The sequence below is a fragment of the Pristiophorus japonicus genome, chromosome 12 (assembly GCF_044704955.1).
Source record: "Pristiophorus japonicus isolate sPriJap1 chromosome 12, sPriJap1.hap1, whole genome shotgun sequence".
In the NCBI taxonomy this organism is placed as follows: domain Eukaryota; kingdom Metazoa; phylum Chordata; class Chondrichthyes; family Pristiophoridae; genus Pristiophorus; species Pristiophorus japonicus.
In genome coordinates this window covers 24,492,955-24,509,880 of record NC_091988.1, presented here as the reverse complement: position 1 = coordinate 24,509,880, position 16,926 = coordinate 24,492,955, and the positions used below count along the sequence as shown (strand labels likewise).

The 16,926-nt window shown below is 44.2% G+C and overlaps 1 protein-coding gene across 1 annotated transcript in view; it reads left to right on the top strand.

The window, feature by feature from the left end:
- The window catches only part of nampt2 (nicotinamide phosphoribosyltransferase 2), a gene marked incomplete at its 5' end in the record, with an annotated part of 95,045 nt that overhangs the window by 13,739 nt on the left and 64,380 nt on the right, over positions 1–16,926 (top strand). The window lies entirely within an intron of this gene.

The following is a 16,926-nucleotide window of genomic DNA, read 5'->3' as shown; positions in this document are numbered from 1 at the left end:
GCAGAAGAAAAACGCATCCAAGACAGCAAGCCTGCATGGGACGGGAGGGGGACCAGGAGAGGTGGTCGAATTGAGCAGGCTGGAGGAGCGTGCATTTGCATTGGTGGGTGCCCGCCGCCATGCAACCACAACGGTTGATGCAGATCCCATGCTACAGCATGGTAAGGTTATATTAATCTGCGGTCTGAGCCACACTCATGGCATGAAAGGTCATGCAATGTTAAGGCACTCACGGTTTACTGCACACTTTGTTGCCCAGTATTGGTGTGCCCATGTAGAGATGGCAGAATGTGAGATGGCATGGCTGACCTCTCAGCTCGAGCAGCACCACCCCCCCACCCCCCCAAACCCCCACAGACTGATGATGATTCGGACAGCACGGATCAAGATACACCAGTGACCTCTGGCCTTCAAAGAAGCTGTCAGACCCAAACGTCTCCCACGCCGACGTTGCCCCCAGCCCAAGACAGCGGATCCCTCCTCCACCCCCCCCCCCCCAAGGTCACCCATTTCTACCGCTCCCACCTCTGCCACCCTGAGCCACGAAGAAGAGGAGAGAGAGGAGGGAGATGGACCCGTCTTTGAGCCCCTTGAGCTCCAAGAGCAGGAACAGGATGACAGCAGCCTCCTGCCATGTGAGCTAGGTATCAGCAGAACCTCGGCATAGGCCTCCGAGTTCCTGGGGTTTGAAACGGACAACACACTGGCAAGCTCTACCAAGCGCAGAGGCTGTGGGGTGAAGGGAATCAAGGCGCCAGAACCCACCAGGAGCGAGCAGCCACCTGAGGATTCACCACGGCTCTCTGCAATTCTGGAGATGGTCCAGCTAACACAGACAGTCATGCAGATAGGTCGCGATATGCTCCAGAGCATGACTGGGATAGCTGGCAGCATGCCACCTTCACCCAGCAGCATGATGACCAGATGGACCGGCTCATCACTGTATTGGAGCGCATAACCGAGACCATTGAGGCGATGAGGCAAGAGATGGATTCTGGACACGCAGTTCAAGCCCCTGACCCCACACCCTCAAGACAGACAGATCGGAGGAGCAGGAGATCCCGGCGCCTTCGGCCACGCGCCCTGCCTTCTCACCAAGACGCACGCGTCTGCAGACATCCCGCTGCCCTCCTGCACAACCAGAGGCAGAGAGGGGCAGAGGAGTGGGACGCCATGGTGTAGGCGGGGCGAGGAAGAGGAGCTTGGGCATGGCGTCAAGGGGAGGGAAGAGAGGTGGTGATGCCGGTTAGAGGGGTAGGTGTTGGTGGTGTAAATGTTTGTAAATGTAATAATGTTATGTAACCTTTGTTATTGTGTCCTTGTAAATACACTCACATTGTTGACCCTCTCTTGGTGAGTGTCTGATTTTAATGTCATGTGTAGTGCCTTGTGAGAAACACACATCTGTCCCTCAGGTCATCTGCTTTATCAGGAATATCTTCCCATCCACATATGACTGCACTGTATAATGGGTACAGTCATCAGGCCATCGTAACATGCTTTATGTGCTGGGAGGGTTATTCGATGTGTCAGATTAATTACATCTCTCAGAATAGACTTATGTCCATCACCACAACAAGGCACGCTGGGTACAGGTCTTTTGTGATGAATCAGAACAGATTTTATGAAGTAGTTTCCTTGCAGTACAAAGAACGACACATTACCATGGCGATAGTGACAGTCTAGTCATTGAAACCTCAACGGTAAGCCACTGAGTCACCACGGCACTTATCTCTTGCTGTGTTCTATTGACCTTCCTCAGTTTGCTCTGTAATTGCGCTGCCCCTAAAGTCGAATAGCTGTAACTTTATACCCTTTTCCTCCTATACAAATGTTGTCAGAATCTGCAGTTGTCTCAGACTTACAATAAATCATTCTAACTCTAACCCGCTCACCCTCTATGTGATATGTAGTACTTCCCTGAGAACTTCTTGAAGGACTGTGTCACAGAATTCATTAGTCAGCTTGGATGAACAAAATATGACTTTTTATTTAATCATAATTATTTTGCCTTCGCCAATGGGCTTCTCAATGAAGGTCTTTCAGCAAGGTCAAAGAAAAGTTTAATCACATCCAAATTAAACATTACCATCAGCAATAAAGTAAAGCAACACCCAGCTAACGCTTTCCCAGCAGTCCCACTCACGATGGCCCAGTACCTGCACCATAGCCGCGATGTGCAGCGCTGCAGCACCCGGAGCCCATCTCCCTGCCGCCCGACTCACGGCCAGCTCACACCTGCTTTTTGCAAGCGGTCAATCTGGCGGGCGGCAGGTCAATCTGAGGCCAGCATCCCCTGACCAAAATGGGCGACTTGCAGCATCTGGCATGGGCGGGCGGCATGACATCACGCCGGCGGATACCTTTGTGACCAATCTCGCGCCGGGCAGAACCTGGATGGCAGATGGATGGTTCCGGAGGAATCGCCCAGAAAACATACATTTCCTGCCGCTCCTCGGTGGCTGCGGGCACAACCTGCACCAAATTCGGCCCCCGACGTCTTTCTACATACTGACTCCAGCAAGAGCCCTTTTGGTACTCTGCAATTTTGTCCAATTAATGTTAAGATTATTAAAACAATTGCAATGACCAGATTTACCACTACCTCAGTAACAAAGATGGCCAATAATCAATCTTCATAACTATGTGCTATCCCATCATTTCACCACTGTAAACACTCAAATTGGTTGGCAATGTAATGTCTACATTTATTTCAGACTCTCTGGAATATTCTCCTCTAGAGATAACAAACAATATATATAACGTAATTGCTACCGTATTTTTCTTCCTATCAGGGGGCGCACTAGTGTTCAATTAACAATATGCAAGTACAATACGTATCAGTTGTATGTCCTTCTGCTTCATTTTGTGGGAATTGTGTGGACACTATTATCTTGGGAGTAATGAGTCGGAGGGCTGTCCCTAACTTTTCTAGCTCTTCCCTATAGGTCCGAGTGGAGGAGGTTAGGGCAAGGAGGGAGGTACTGTTCCCCAACATCCAGAGGAATGATCCCCACGCAGAATATCCAGCAGGTTTGGACAGAGGTGACTGAGGGTCAGTGATAGCAGCATTACCCCCAGGACCCGCAAACAATATTCCAACAGTGGATAGTCAAGGGCGGGAGCAACTTAACACAACACAATCACAATCACTTAGGAGTTGGTACTCAGTAAGATAATGGGACTAAAGGCAGATACATCCCGAGGACCTGATGGTTTGCATCCTAGGGTCTTAAGAGAAGTAGCGGCAGGGGTTGTGGATGCATTGGTTGTAATTTACCAAAATTCCCTGGCTTCTGGGAGGTCCCAGCAGATTGGAAAACTGCAAATGTAACGCCCCTATTCAAAAAAGGAGGCAGACAAAAAGCAGGAAACTATAGACCAGTTAGCCTAACATCTGTGGTTGGGAAAATGTTGGAGTCCATTATTAAAGAAGCAGTAACAGGACATTTGGAAAAATAAAATTAGGTCAGGCAGAGTCAGCATGGATTTATGAAGTGGAAGTCATGTTTGACAAATTTTCTGGAGTTCTTTGAGGATGTAATGAACAGGGTGGATAAAGGGGAACCAGTGGATGTGGTGTATTTGGACTTCAGAAGGCATTTGACAAGGTGCCTCACAAAAGGTTACTGCACAAGATAAAAGTTCACGGGGTTGGGGATAATATATTAGCATGGATAGAAGATTGGCTAACAAACAGAAAACAGAGAGTAGGGATAAATGGTTCATTCTCTGGTTGGCAATCAGTAACGAGTAGGGGCTGCAGGGATCAGTGCTGGGACCCCAACTATTTACAATCTATATTAATGACTTGGAAGAAGGGACATAGTGTAACGTAGCCAAGTTTGCTGATGATACAAAGATGGGAGGAAAAGCAATGTGTGAGGAGGACAAAAAAAAGCTGCAAAAGGACATAGACAGGCTAAGTGAGTGGGCAAACATTTGGCAGATGGAGTATAATGTTGGAAAGTGTGAGGTCATGCACTTTGGCAGAAAAAAGTCAAAGAGCAAGTTATTATTTAAATGGAGAAAGATTGCAAAGTGCTGCAGTACAGCGGGACCCGGGGGTACTTGTGCATGAAGGATAGTATGCAGGTACAGCAAGTGATCAGGAAGGCCAATGGAATCTTGGCCTTTATTGCAAAGGGGATGGAGTATAAAAGCAGTGAAATCTTGCTACAGCTATATAAGGTATTGGTGAGGCCACACCTGGAATACTGCGTGCAGTTTTGGTTTCCATACTTACGAAAGGATATACTTGCTTTGGAGACATTTCAGAGAAGGTTCACTAGGTTGATTCCGGGGATGAGGGGGTTGACTTATGAGGAAAGGTTGAGTAGGTTGGGCCTCTACTCATTGGAATTCAGAAGAATGAGAGGTGATCTTATCGAAACGTATAATATTATAAGGGAGCTTGATAAGGTGGATGCAGAGAGGATGTTTCCACTGGTGGGGGAGACTAGAACTAGAGGGCATGATCTTAGAATAAGGGGCTGCCCATTTAAAACTGAGATGAGGAGAAATTTCTTCTCTGAGGGTTGTAAATCTGTGGAATTCACTGCCTCAGAGAGCTGTGGAAGCTGGGACCTTGAATAAATTTAAGACAGAAATAGACAATTTCTTAAAAGATAAGGGGATAAGGGGTTTGGGGAGTGGGCAGGGAAGTGGAGCTGAATCCATGATCAGATCAGCCATGATCGTATTAAATGGTGGAGCAGGCTCGAGGGGCCGTATGGCCTACTCCTGTTCCTATTTCTTATGTTCTTATGTTCTTATGACCTGCATTCAATGTAGGAATGGGTTGAATGACCTCACAAGAGCAGCAAGGGTGAGCACAGCTCTTCATCTCTCCGTGTCTCTGTGCAACACCTTCCAACACTCCTTTCACCCCTCTCCCTGCAATTCTCTCCCTAACCCTAGCACATAGAAGGAGCAAAAAAAACTTGACTTTAGCTTCAGTGCTCATGATGGGGTCTGCACTGTGCCCTTGCAAACAATTTATCATGTGATCTCTCGCCAAAGTTATGCTCAAGATCATCTACTTTCCTCTCAAATCATGCTAAAGTTGACGGTTCCTCCTTTGATAAATATTCCATTAACAATGGAGTTCCTCATACCTCTGTTCTCTCCCATGCTATTCTTTCTTCCTATCAATGACCAGCGCTGCTTTTTATTAAACCTTATCTGCTCTTTTTCTGATGATTCCATTCTATATTCATAACTTCTATCATAATTCACACTGACCACATTCACAACCTCCAGTCCAATGTCTTGCCGACTGCATCTTGATCTCCTCCAATGCTTTAATAATGGAACAGTGAAAATCTTGATTTTCTAATTCTTCCCAGATCATGAGGTAGCTATTCAGGGCCATCCAAGAGTAAAATTGGCATTTTGGATTGGCCGGTCATTATGGAAGGCAGTCAATGGAAATAAAAATAGGGCGGTTTCTATAATGGACAGCTGATCTTCAATGCTAGTTTTATCCTCGGGCAACAAGTTGAAAATCTACTGCCAGGTCTCTTCTGAATCTAATCAAATACTACCACTCGCCTTTGATGGCTACACTCCTTCTTTCTCGATCAAAATTCTTGGCCTTAACTCCTCTTACCTCGTGGAATTCTTACTTCTCCTTCATTGTTAAAAGCTATTTCCAAGAGGTGTCCTCAAAGGATGTGGAACTCCTTAAACCCCTCAGTCTTTCCTTCCTCCTACAGTCTTCAGGCTTTTCAAACTCAAGGTTGGCATCACCTAATCACTAGTTCCCAACTTCTCTCGTTTCCTTCTTCTCAACCAAGCTGGAGTTCTGCACTGCAGGCTTGGCACCCGGACCTGTACACTGAACTCTTTAGATCAAGCAGCAAAGTGAGAAAGATCAAACTATTAATTGCAGACTCCGGCTGTTTTAGCTCTATTCACAGCCCAATGTCAGTGTAACTGTTATTGGAATTAGTGATGTGTGAATATGGTGCTAATCAACTTGGGAATTATTTCAATTTAATTTAGGATTAGTGAAACTGACAATAATTTGACACGAGAATCAGAAACTGTTACCTATCTGGTGTACAACACTGTGGCTGTGTCCTTTAGCAACTTCAGTTCCTGTGGGTATGGCAAATGAAACTGGCCAAGTCATTTAGCATGTCACTGAGGAAAAGGTCATTGCTGCCACAACACCTATCACTATCCATTGATCAAGCAAAGCTGCAGCATGTCATACAGGATGATCCAAAGTCATTAGTTAGTCTGTGCTGTATGACTAAGGACTCCACAATACGACTTATGAAATTGTGTGTTGGGGGGGGGGGGGGGCAGGGGGCTGGTGGGGGGCAGAGAAACGCACATATGTAGCATTCACTGAAGTCATGATGAACTCCATTAAAGGTCGGATGCCATTTCTTAAAATTATGGACCCAGTCACAAACTGGCAACTTAACCCATTGAAGCTTCAAGCTTTCCACCTCATGATCCTGAGAAGACCTTTATAGGCAACAGGCTTTCTTTGGACATAAATATCTCTTGTAAGATATCAATAAATAAAGCAGCACTCTGTCTCAGTCTTTGATCGTATCGTGTTGTAAGCTTTTGGCTTCCTCCTGCTCCGACTTCATTTTTTTTGCAGTTGGCTGGCTATGCCCATTTTCTATATTCGTATTTGACTCCAGAGACCGTCTTCGGGAATTTCTGTTTTCAGGACATGTAGCCCAGGATTCCTGACCTCGATCTTCCTGTGTCCTCTTGAGTTTCCTTGGAACCCTCACATCTGTCCTAGTGTTCGCTTTCTTCCTGAGATCTTGATATTCCTAGTTTTCAATATCCTATCTAGTTGGTTTGCATTTCCTCGTTGATCTTCTCAACTGAACCCCAACTTCACATTCCCCCCACCCCCTTCCCCCCCAGAAGATACAGAGTCTCTGAGAGATTGTCCCATACCCACAGAACTGCCTTCAGTCAGTGGTATCTGAGTTGGTGAGGATATGGACATTGTGACCATTGAGTCCATTGAAATACTTGGACCTGCCAAATGACTCTGATCATCGTCTAAGTCAGGCTCATAATTATCTACTCATGGTACCGAAGGTGCATCACTCGCTAGCAACACTTGATCACATGAACCTTCCTGATATATTCACTCATTACTGTTTGGTGCCATATACCCGAATAATTGTACCAATGTCCCATTTGTGTGGACTTGCCCTTATTGACGGACTGAGAACTCTGACCTGATCACCCTTCTGAAAGCACTGCTCTTTAGTACCGGAATGATAATGTTTCTGCACCAATTGTGCCTTCTCTACCTTATCAGACAAGTTTGGTTGCAATAAACTGAAACGCATCCTCAACCTAAGCTTCATCAATAATCCAGCAGGTGTGTACCCTGTTGTAGAATGAGGTGTAGTTCTGTATTTGAAAAGAAAATTCGCTAACCTGGGCTTCATGCTCACCGATGATCCAGTCTGTAGAATTTGTTTCCGCAAAGCCTCCTTGACAATCCTGACGGACCTTTCAGCTGCACCATTCGAAACAGGATGATACGGTGTTACCAACGTGTGTTTGATACCGTTGTGTCTGGCAAAATTCTTAAATTGCACGGACTGAAATTGTGGCCCATTATCTGACACAATTTCTTCGGGCAGGCCATGGCATGCAAAAATGTCTTGTAATTCATCATCAACTGCTTGATTCAGGGTAATTTTATAATCCCCACAGAGCCATACGGTTTTGTCTGCTTCGGAACTACAATTAATGGGGTGGCCCAGTCACTCCTATCAGTCTTCACTAAAACTCAATTTTTTGCCAACTTATCACACGCTCGCTCAACCTGCAATTTTAATGCATATTGTACCGGCCTTGGTCTGCAAAAAATAGGCTTGACATCCGACCTAATCCGAACATGTGCATTGTATCCCTTAATGTCCTTGTATGACTCCTCAAACATATTAGTGTATTTCTCCAGCAGAGTATCTAGCCGAGACTTAATCATTTCTGTACTACAGATGCTGTACCAATCCAAACAAAGCACTTTTAACCAATCTTTGCCCATAAGTGTTGGCCGATTGATGTATTTCGTTATAATAATAGGTTATCTTGCTTGTTGCCCCTGGTATTGTACTATACACTCCATTCCTCCACGTGTCTGCAGTTTTTCCCCTGGATATGGTTTCAGCTCTGCTGAGTTCGCCTTTAGTGGTATGCCCCTGAAATTCTTGTAATACACATCCTGACTCATTATTGAGCAATCAGCCGCTGTTGTTGTCATATTAATTCACCAAAACCTACACTGTTCTGATCGGTTTCCACCCAGTGAAGCCTTTGATTATCAATGGGCCTGTTCTTAGATTTATATGTGGCCACTTGAACCAACACTGTTGTGTGGTATGGTTGCCATTACACCTATAACATCCATTCTCCTTGGTTTCACTCTCTTCTGCGTTTCTACAGCTGCGAATTGCTGCTACTGCCGGTAATGGGTGAAATTCCTTAATATTTCTCTCTGCCATCTCCAAGGAGGTGGCTATCTTGCAAGTTTTCTCAAAAGAGAGATCATCCATACCTAACAATTTTGATTTGATGCATTCATCCGTTAGTCAGCGTACAAATTTATCTCGAAGAGCCCTATCTTGGCATTAACAAATTCACTAAGATACCATAATTCTCTGCACCAATCATGACTGACAGAATAGCTTTCATCTTCTTGTTCACTGCTTTATTCCTTATTTGTGAATTTTCCATACCTGCTGGGACTTCATTGACATCATGTAAAGAACATTTGCAATCTTTCATTGTGGGATCGAAACGATTCCTTATCCTCATCATATTACTGACATAACTCATTGGCACATTCATAAGAACATAAGAAATAGGATTCTCTCTGCTATCCATTCATAGAAACATAGAAATTCATATTGCCTTCTCAGCTTAATAGCCATTAATCACTCTCAATAATTTTGAATTGCTTTTCAATTACTTTGCACAAGCTCTTTTTGTCAGTTCACCACTGTTCAGTACTCACAAAAAAAATGGTACTACCAGACTCTCATTCAGGAATCACACTGCCAGTATATCTCCTTGCTGTGCTCCACTTGCATTTGCCTTCTCATAAAAAGAACTTCCACCAAAAAGTTCTCAATGAAGAAACACTCATCCTCATCGCCATTGTGTAATGTATTTGTTTCATGGGTTCTTTGCTTAAGAATTATAGCAACACATTGCTATTAAGAACTAGTTGTTTTATTAGCAAAGGGTTTAACAATCACACTACACATTACCAGTTCATCCACCAGGCTCATAACCACCTGCCTCATTGTGGATCCCCTGAACCCAACTGGCTGGGGTTTTATTGAGTCTTGTGTACATCACGTGACTGGCTAAGCCACTCACAGCTCAACAGCTCTATAAACCTGTGAGCATACTCACAGGCGCATACATTAGAATACGCAACTATTACGTGTAATTCAAATGTTTGGCAAATATTGCAATACTTAATGAATCACAGAATAAAGTTATTGCAGTGTGCCTGAAGCTCATCATCATCTCCATTTTTTTCTTACTTCTGCTCTTTTGAGAACTGTGGAATTCTACAGACAGCAGTGGCACTCACCAATCGTCACTGGGGTACTTTCATGTACGACTATGTGTTTTTGATTGGCCCAACCCTTTCCTCCCCCAAAGACAGTAAACTATGATGAAATATGGTTCCACAGACACACAATGCTTTGGTAACACACGTATTGGTCATTCATGTAGAAGACACACACTGTGCTAGCAGGCATTTGATCATGGAGAGCCCCACAGGCGAACCCCAGTACTATCCTCTCTTGGATATTTACATTCACACGTGCAATTTGGGCTAATGCTACATTTCATTTTCCAGATCAGTTATCCTTGTGGCCTCTGAGTAACCGAACCAATTATGAACAATGGGGGTAATTTTCTTATGCATATTGCCTCGTTTACACTGGAAAACAAGTCAGTAGGCAAATGATATATTTTCAAAAGCAAGTCCCACCCATTAGCTGTTTGAAGCCCACCCAACTCAATTTTCGAGGGGGCCTTGAAACAGGAGCCTTATTTTAATATTTAAATCTGGGTCCTATGCCCATTGTAGGACCCCAAAATGATTTTCATGAACCAATGGGTAGGCCACTATGTCGCCACTCATAACCTGCCCACTGGACCCTGACTGCCGCAGGCTGCTCCCTAAACAGGCCAAAATTTTTGTTTCCTTTTTTTGTGGGAAGAGGAGGAGCAGGAATGCTCTTCCTGCCCCGATAAGAGTGCCCCGGCCCAATATAAAAGAGCTATTCCCTAAGGGAATAGGGGTTATGGGGAGCGGGCGGGGAAGTGGAGCTGAGTCCATGATCAGATCAGCCATGATTTTACTGAATGGTGGAGCAGGCTCGAGGGGCCGTATGGCCTATTCCTGTTCCTATTTCTTATGTTCTTATGTTCTTATAGTCCGTGTGGTGAAGGCGCTCCCCCAAGACTAGGGTGAGCCACTGCCGCCCCAGGCTCTCCCTCCCCCCTCCCGACTATCTTTTTCCCAGCCAGGTTGGCCTCAGACTGCCTGATATTGTGCCAGCCCAGAGCCAGTGAGTTGGATCAGGATACCAATTTGGGGCATGCAGCTTGTGCCTCCAGTTGTGGAAACATTTTCAGGGCTTTAGGGAAAGGGCAGGGGAGTAGGCCTAATTGGATAGCTCTTTTAAAGAGCCAACACAGGCACGATGGGCCTAATGGCCTCCTTCTGAATCGAAGAGGACAGCACAACGTAGAGAGCCAGATCCTCTTGTATCAGAATTAACTGCTATCCATGCAAAGTGCATACATTAAAATTATTTCTCTGCCCAAAATAGTAATGCTGCATCTTTCTGATACATTGGTTTTTCAACTTATAAATATATTGTGCATGCTTACATTTTGCAAAATTAGACAAATGTATCCTGCAGTGTTTGTTATTATCCACTCTCAAAACTCAAGGCTGTTCCACTTTTGAGCCAGTACTGATCGCTGTCTGATCATATTAGAACAAGACTCAGGGTTGATGGAGTTTCTCTCCTCTTCCCTAATGACTAAAATTTGATGCTTCTGCAAGGTACTGTCCCACGATGCCAGCTACATATTACTGCTTGCTCCACTGGGCTTGCTATTTTCAATTTTACCGTCCTTGAGGCTTGTGAATCATTGTCTGTGCAGGTATTGGTAGATTGGCGGTGCAGAGAACAATGTCCATGCCTCAAGGACAGCAATATTGAAAGAGGTGAAACTAATGGAGCAAGAGGTAATAGGTAGCTGGTATCTTGGGATATAGTGCAAATTTTTATTTTAAACTTGCAAATTCACCAAAAAGAACGTGAATTATTGACAGGATGCTCACTCCTGCCAGAATCACCTGATGTAAATAAATGGCTCTGTAAGAATGGGTTTTCAGAGTCTTGTGCAGAAGTTCAATCATCACGATAAGGTTTCTTTTAATAAAGAAAAACTGTCTTTCTCATGTAAATGTGAGGAGAAATGCATGTTTTTCAAGATCTAAACTTAAATGTACTTTAATTTTTGATACAATAATTCGTCGCATCAGCTAATGTACTGAATGTAAATTCTCTCAGATGACCCTTCAGTGCTTATCCCATTATAAGGAAATGCCTTTTCAAGAGATGATATCCTGATGGGACTGATTTATAGGTGGTGAGGTACAAATTGCACTCCACCTGTAAGCCAAAGCTGCTCTACCATTGATGCATAAGGTTAGTAATGGCATGTCAGGCAGCATTTTAATAGTGCATTTAGAATTGGTGGCTTTGACTGGACAAAAGCCACATAGCTGGAGCCACAATAAATGGTGTGGTTTACATTGGAAAAGGTTTGTTGAATAAATGTTTTATTTTGGGGGTAAAAAGTTGCTGGAGTTGTAATTTGAAAACTGCCTTTCTCGTGTAAATGTGAGGCGAAATGTATGTGATACTGCATGTTGATACTGTACTTTGTAGATTCTTTTTGTGTTTGTGTGTAACTTTTTTGTTTAAATGATGCCCTCATGATTGGAATCCTAGATGTTGCTACATCTCACTCAAACATACAACAGTTAACATGATCCAAGTCTGCTGAGAAATGATTTTGCTGATTATCTGTCTCTCTCTCTTGGGCCTGTAATTCCTACAAAGCAATTCTACTGACACCTTCAATAAGATATCAATTATTTTGTGTGTTCTTGTTTTGTAAATGTTTGAGGTGGAACTTCCTTTTTTTAGATTAGTAACCTTCCTATTAAAACTATATATTAATTTTAAAAGATTTTTATTAAACTATTTTAATGGAAAATTACAACATACTGAATGCTGAATGTGGTTTCAGGACCCATTAAACATCTGTCAAATAGTCTGCTAAATACATAAACCTCTTCATTTTTTCCAATAAAATGACTAGCTTGATCACATTTTCTGCTGCCTCACGAAAGGATGAAGGAAGTTGAGCGAGTGTTGCATAGTTTATCTATTTCATTATAAAATATTTTCTAAAATACATCTTGGAAGCAAATCTATCTTTTTCTGTGGACTAGGTGCTTTTCTTGTACTGAACTGGCAACATCGGAGGAAACGTTTGATTTTCTGCAGTTATCATGTACCATGCATGCTAAAATTTATTCGTGGCTTTGAACTTAAACCGGAAGCAACTTGAACCCAAAAGTCACTTGTGTTCATGTTCGATTAATTCTAATATCCTCCACTTTCCACTCTAAAATTTTTATTACTTGACACATAACACAATATGGATTGATCAGTTTCATACATTTGCTGTAAAAGTAAAACTTAACATTCGGAATACAATTTTTTACAAAATAATGTAGGTAAATGAATTACAATGAAAAGGAATAGTTATTGTGTTTCTGTGACAAATTTGGATATCAGAGTGCTTCCATAAAAATTGTAATTTGAGCAGAATGAAGTTTTAGTTTTATTGTAGGCATTTCTCAATATCCTCTTGAATTGTAGAGTTCCAATTTCAGAGTTCCACTCATAACCAGAAAAATGGCTTCCCCAATTTATTATATGTAATTGTGTCTAATATGACAAATGATTGAATACTTGAACTGCAAATTATGATAGTCATTGTGCTTAATCTCATAAATCTTGTGCTTGTGGAACACACTCTTTAAGAGCTGGATTTTTGGCTATTTTGCATCTCGTTTAGCGCCCCAGTGGTTTCTGGGTGCGATGCCGGCGTTAAGGATTTAGCGCCCGGCTGGAAGATTCGGCTCTTGGTTTGCGCTGGTGCAAAAACTTACCGCCCCGCCAACCGTTTTCAGTATGATTATGACACCAATTGTCATGCAAGGCTGCGTTGGCGCCCCGGATGGTACTTTTGGCCTTAACGCCTCATTTAACTACCGCCCCCAGGAAATGCCTGAAAAAAAACAGGCGGTCCTAGGTTGCAGCAGGCGCTACTGGTGGGATATTTAAACGGAGGATAGAGGATCTTATATCGCAGTTGTTAGTGACTGCTACGGTTGCATGCAGAATGCTGTGTGAGGCTGTGAGTTACAAACAGCACTTTTATGTGCCCTGACACTTTGCTTACGAGGTCAGTGAGAGATTTCAGTGGGGGTAACACCAGTTCACCAGCGTATCATGTTGGTTGCTATTGGCAGGTGGCTTCAAGCTGGAAGAAGGGTTCTTGTTGGGTCACGAGGTCACAGATGTATGGGGAGGAGGCCTTATCCCCCAGGGTTTACAGGGAACATCGCTCGTACCTCAGAGGTGCAGTGCGTTTGAATGCTACGCTTCAGAAAAGAAGTGCTGACAGAGATATACCAGCTCCTACATGCAGATCTACAGCCGACCAGCGCCAACAGGACTGCACTGCCTGTCGAGGTGAAGGTGACTGTGGCACTGGCCTTCTATGCCTCCGGCTCCTTCCAGGCAGCAGCAGGGGACATATGCAGCATCTCTCAGCACATTGCTGCATTCACCAGGTTACAAGGGCATTGTACGCACACAGAATGGACTTCATTAAGTACCCAATGAGCAGGGTGAGCCAGGGGTCTAGGGTTCGGGTTTGCAGGCTTCCCCAAGGTTCAAGGTGTCATGGACTGCACACACACTGCCTTGTGAGCACCAGTACACAATGCAGAGGTTTTCAGAAATGGAAAAGGATACAGCTCCCTTAACGTACGCAGTGCATCCTCACAGTGAATGCCTGCTATCCAGGAAGCGAACATGATGCTTTCATCCTGCGTGAGAGCAGTGTCTCTCGAATGTTTCAGCGACAAAGACAGTGCCGGAGATGGCTCAAGACCCCGCCCCCCCCCCCGAACCCTACCACAGAGGCCAAGCAGCACATTAATGAGAGCCATGCAGCTACCTGCAAGATCATCGAACAGACAATTGGGGTGCTGGGGGGGATGCCTAGACCGCTCTGGAGGCAGCCTTCAATACTCCCCTCAACAGATCTCCAAATTCATTGTCATGTGCTGCACACTGTACAACTTAGCCATCATGAAGGGCCAGGCATTGCCAGTGGGGATTGCAGAACTAACTCAGGAGGAGGAGGAGGAGGAGGAAAAGGAGCCTGGCGAGGAAGCTATTGTGATTAAACCACAACCACAAGGGAGACAGTGTGGATCTGTGGCTGCAGCAAGAGCCTTATGTTGTCAGATCATCGATGACCGGTTTGCTTGAATGGGGAAGGTGGAGTTGCACCGATGAGTCGCTACTGTATGCTACAATGCCGCCTAATCTACACTTAATTCTGCAATGAGACGCAAGTCACTAATGGCAAAGATAAAACAAACATCTTTATACAGATGAATTAATAACAATCTCCACCCCGCCCCCCCGCCCCACCAAAAATCAAAACTATACAATGGCTAATCTAAGAGGCAAAAAAGACTGCTTCCTGCAGTGAATAAACTGTAAAATACAAAACTGCTTCCTGCAGTGAACAAACTATAACAACACAGTAAAGTGCTTCCTGCAGCAACACTATTCAACATTTCAGAGAACTTGCAACAGTTTTGAAAATTATATATAGAACCATTAGCAACAACTTGTACCAGGCCTTAACGGCTATTATCCAGACTTTGGGAGCTGTTTCCCTTCAACGCCCTTCCTCGCTTGCTGCTCCTCCTCAATGAGGCCTCAGTGCGCACAACAAGGCTGCTGTGTTGGGGGGCCAGACAATGCAGACCGCTTCTGAGGACGCCTTGGATGAGCTTTTGGCCTGGAAGACCAGGCTGAGGACTGCTGCACCTCAGCATCAGAGGGAGCATTCTCTGGTGGCTGGGGTGTCAGCCGTATATGGTGCCTGGTGGGAGCTGGAATGCTGTCATCCTGAGGAAGGACAGCACATTCCATTTCCTGGGAGTCACTCACTCTCTGATGGGGCTGGGCCTGCACATCCCGAGCATGGTGTGCCTCCACAACTTGCTGGCCTACTTATGGCACCGTCCCTTCCCCGTTGCACAATGGGGAACGCAGAGGGTATGGTGGCAGACATCGACTGCATCACTTGACCAAGCTGAAGCAGAGCTTATGCCTGTGATGTGCCCGAGTCTACGACGTGATCAAGGGCAAGGTCTGGCTCCCCCAGCAAGATGGAGTGAGGACCACCTCCTCTCCACCGCGTTCACCAATGCCTCACTCACATCATATGTGAAGCACCTGGCATGCTGCCTTCCCTCCTGTTCCTCCATCTCTGCAGGTGGCTGAAGTGGGATGGTTTATATGCCCATGCACGCAGGAAGCAGCCATGCCCTCCATTAGCATTTGTGATCGGGAAACAAAAAAAAATTCAACTGCGCATGCGCAAAATGGCCGCTTCCTTTAATGACACAAGTTTCAGCTCAGGCGCACAAAGCCCATTGTACAACGCCTGACTTAACACCAACGCTCCTCCAACAAACTTTTTCACTGAAACTTGCAGTCGAAAGTGCAAACTATTTTCAGGCACTAAACTTAACGCCCAGCCGCGATTAACACCCTGAAATCCAAAACGCCCAAAATCTAGCCCAAGATATAAAATTGGGATTAGATGTAATTAAAAATGTAGATATTAAGAACATTAAAACAGCTAGACATTTTAAATTCAACATTAGGGAATATATGTATTTTTGACCTGGTTATCCAGGAAGGATTTCACAGTGCAGAACATTCGAATGTTTTGTTTGTACAGTTGTCTTTCACATTATTTGTCTGGACAATTTAACCAATATGAACCTAGAAATTATGTTTGTTGATATTAACAGGTTAAATACTAACTGAGCTCTGCTATTTTAGCAGCGGGAAATTAAATAGGTGGACGTCTGTGTTATAATTGCTGATGGAAGGGATACCATAAAAGTGCATTAATCATTTGTTGGCCAATATGCCCAATAGTAATATCTAGGTTGCAATTGCTACCAAAATAGTATAGTATCTGATCCAATTCAAAATTTGTAAAGGTATAAAATCTGATAACCAAAGCACTGAGGGAATTCAGTTCTGTGGCGAGATTGGAGAAGCTAGAATTGTTCTCCTTGGAGCAGAGAAGATTAAGAGGAGACTTAATAGAGGTATTCAAAATTATGAGGGGTTTTGATAGAGCAAGTAGGGAGAACCAATTTCCTCTGGTAGGTGTGTCAGTAACCAGAGGTCATAGATTTAAAATAATTGGCAAAAGAACTAGTGTGGCAATGAGGAGACATTTCTTCACACTCAGGGTTGTGGAAGTATGGTGGAATCAGATTCTGTAATTACTCTCAACAGGCAATTGGACATGTATTTGAAGAGGACTAATTTGCAGAGTTATGGGGGAAAAGCTGGGGTGAGGGACAGCTCTTTCCAAAACCAGCACAGGCATGATGGGCCGAATGGACTCCTGTTCTGTAAGATTCTATGGCCGGAATTTTTTTATCATGGCAAGTCATGTGTGGGCACTTCGGGACCCCGT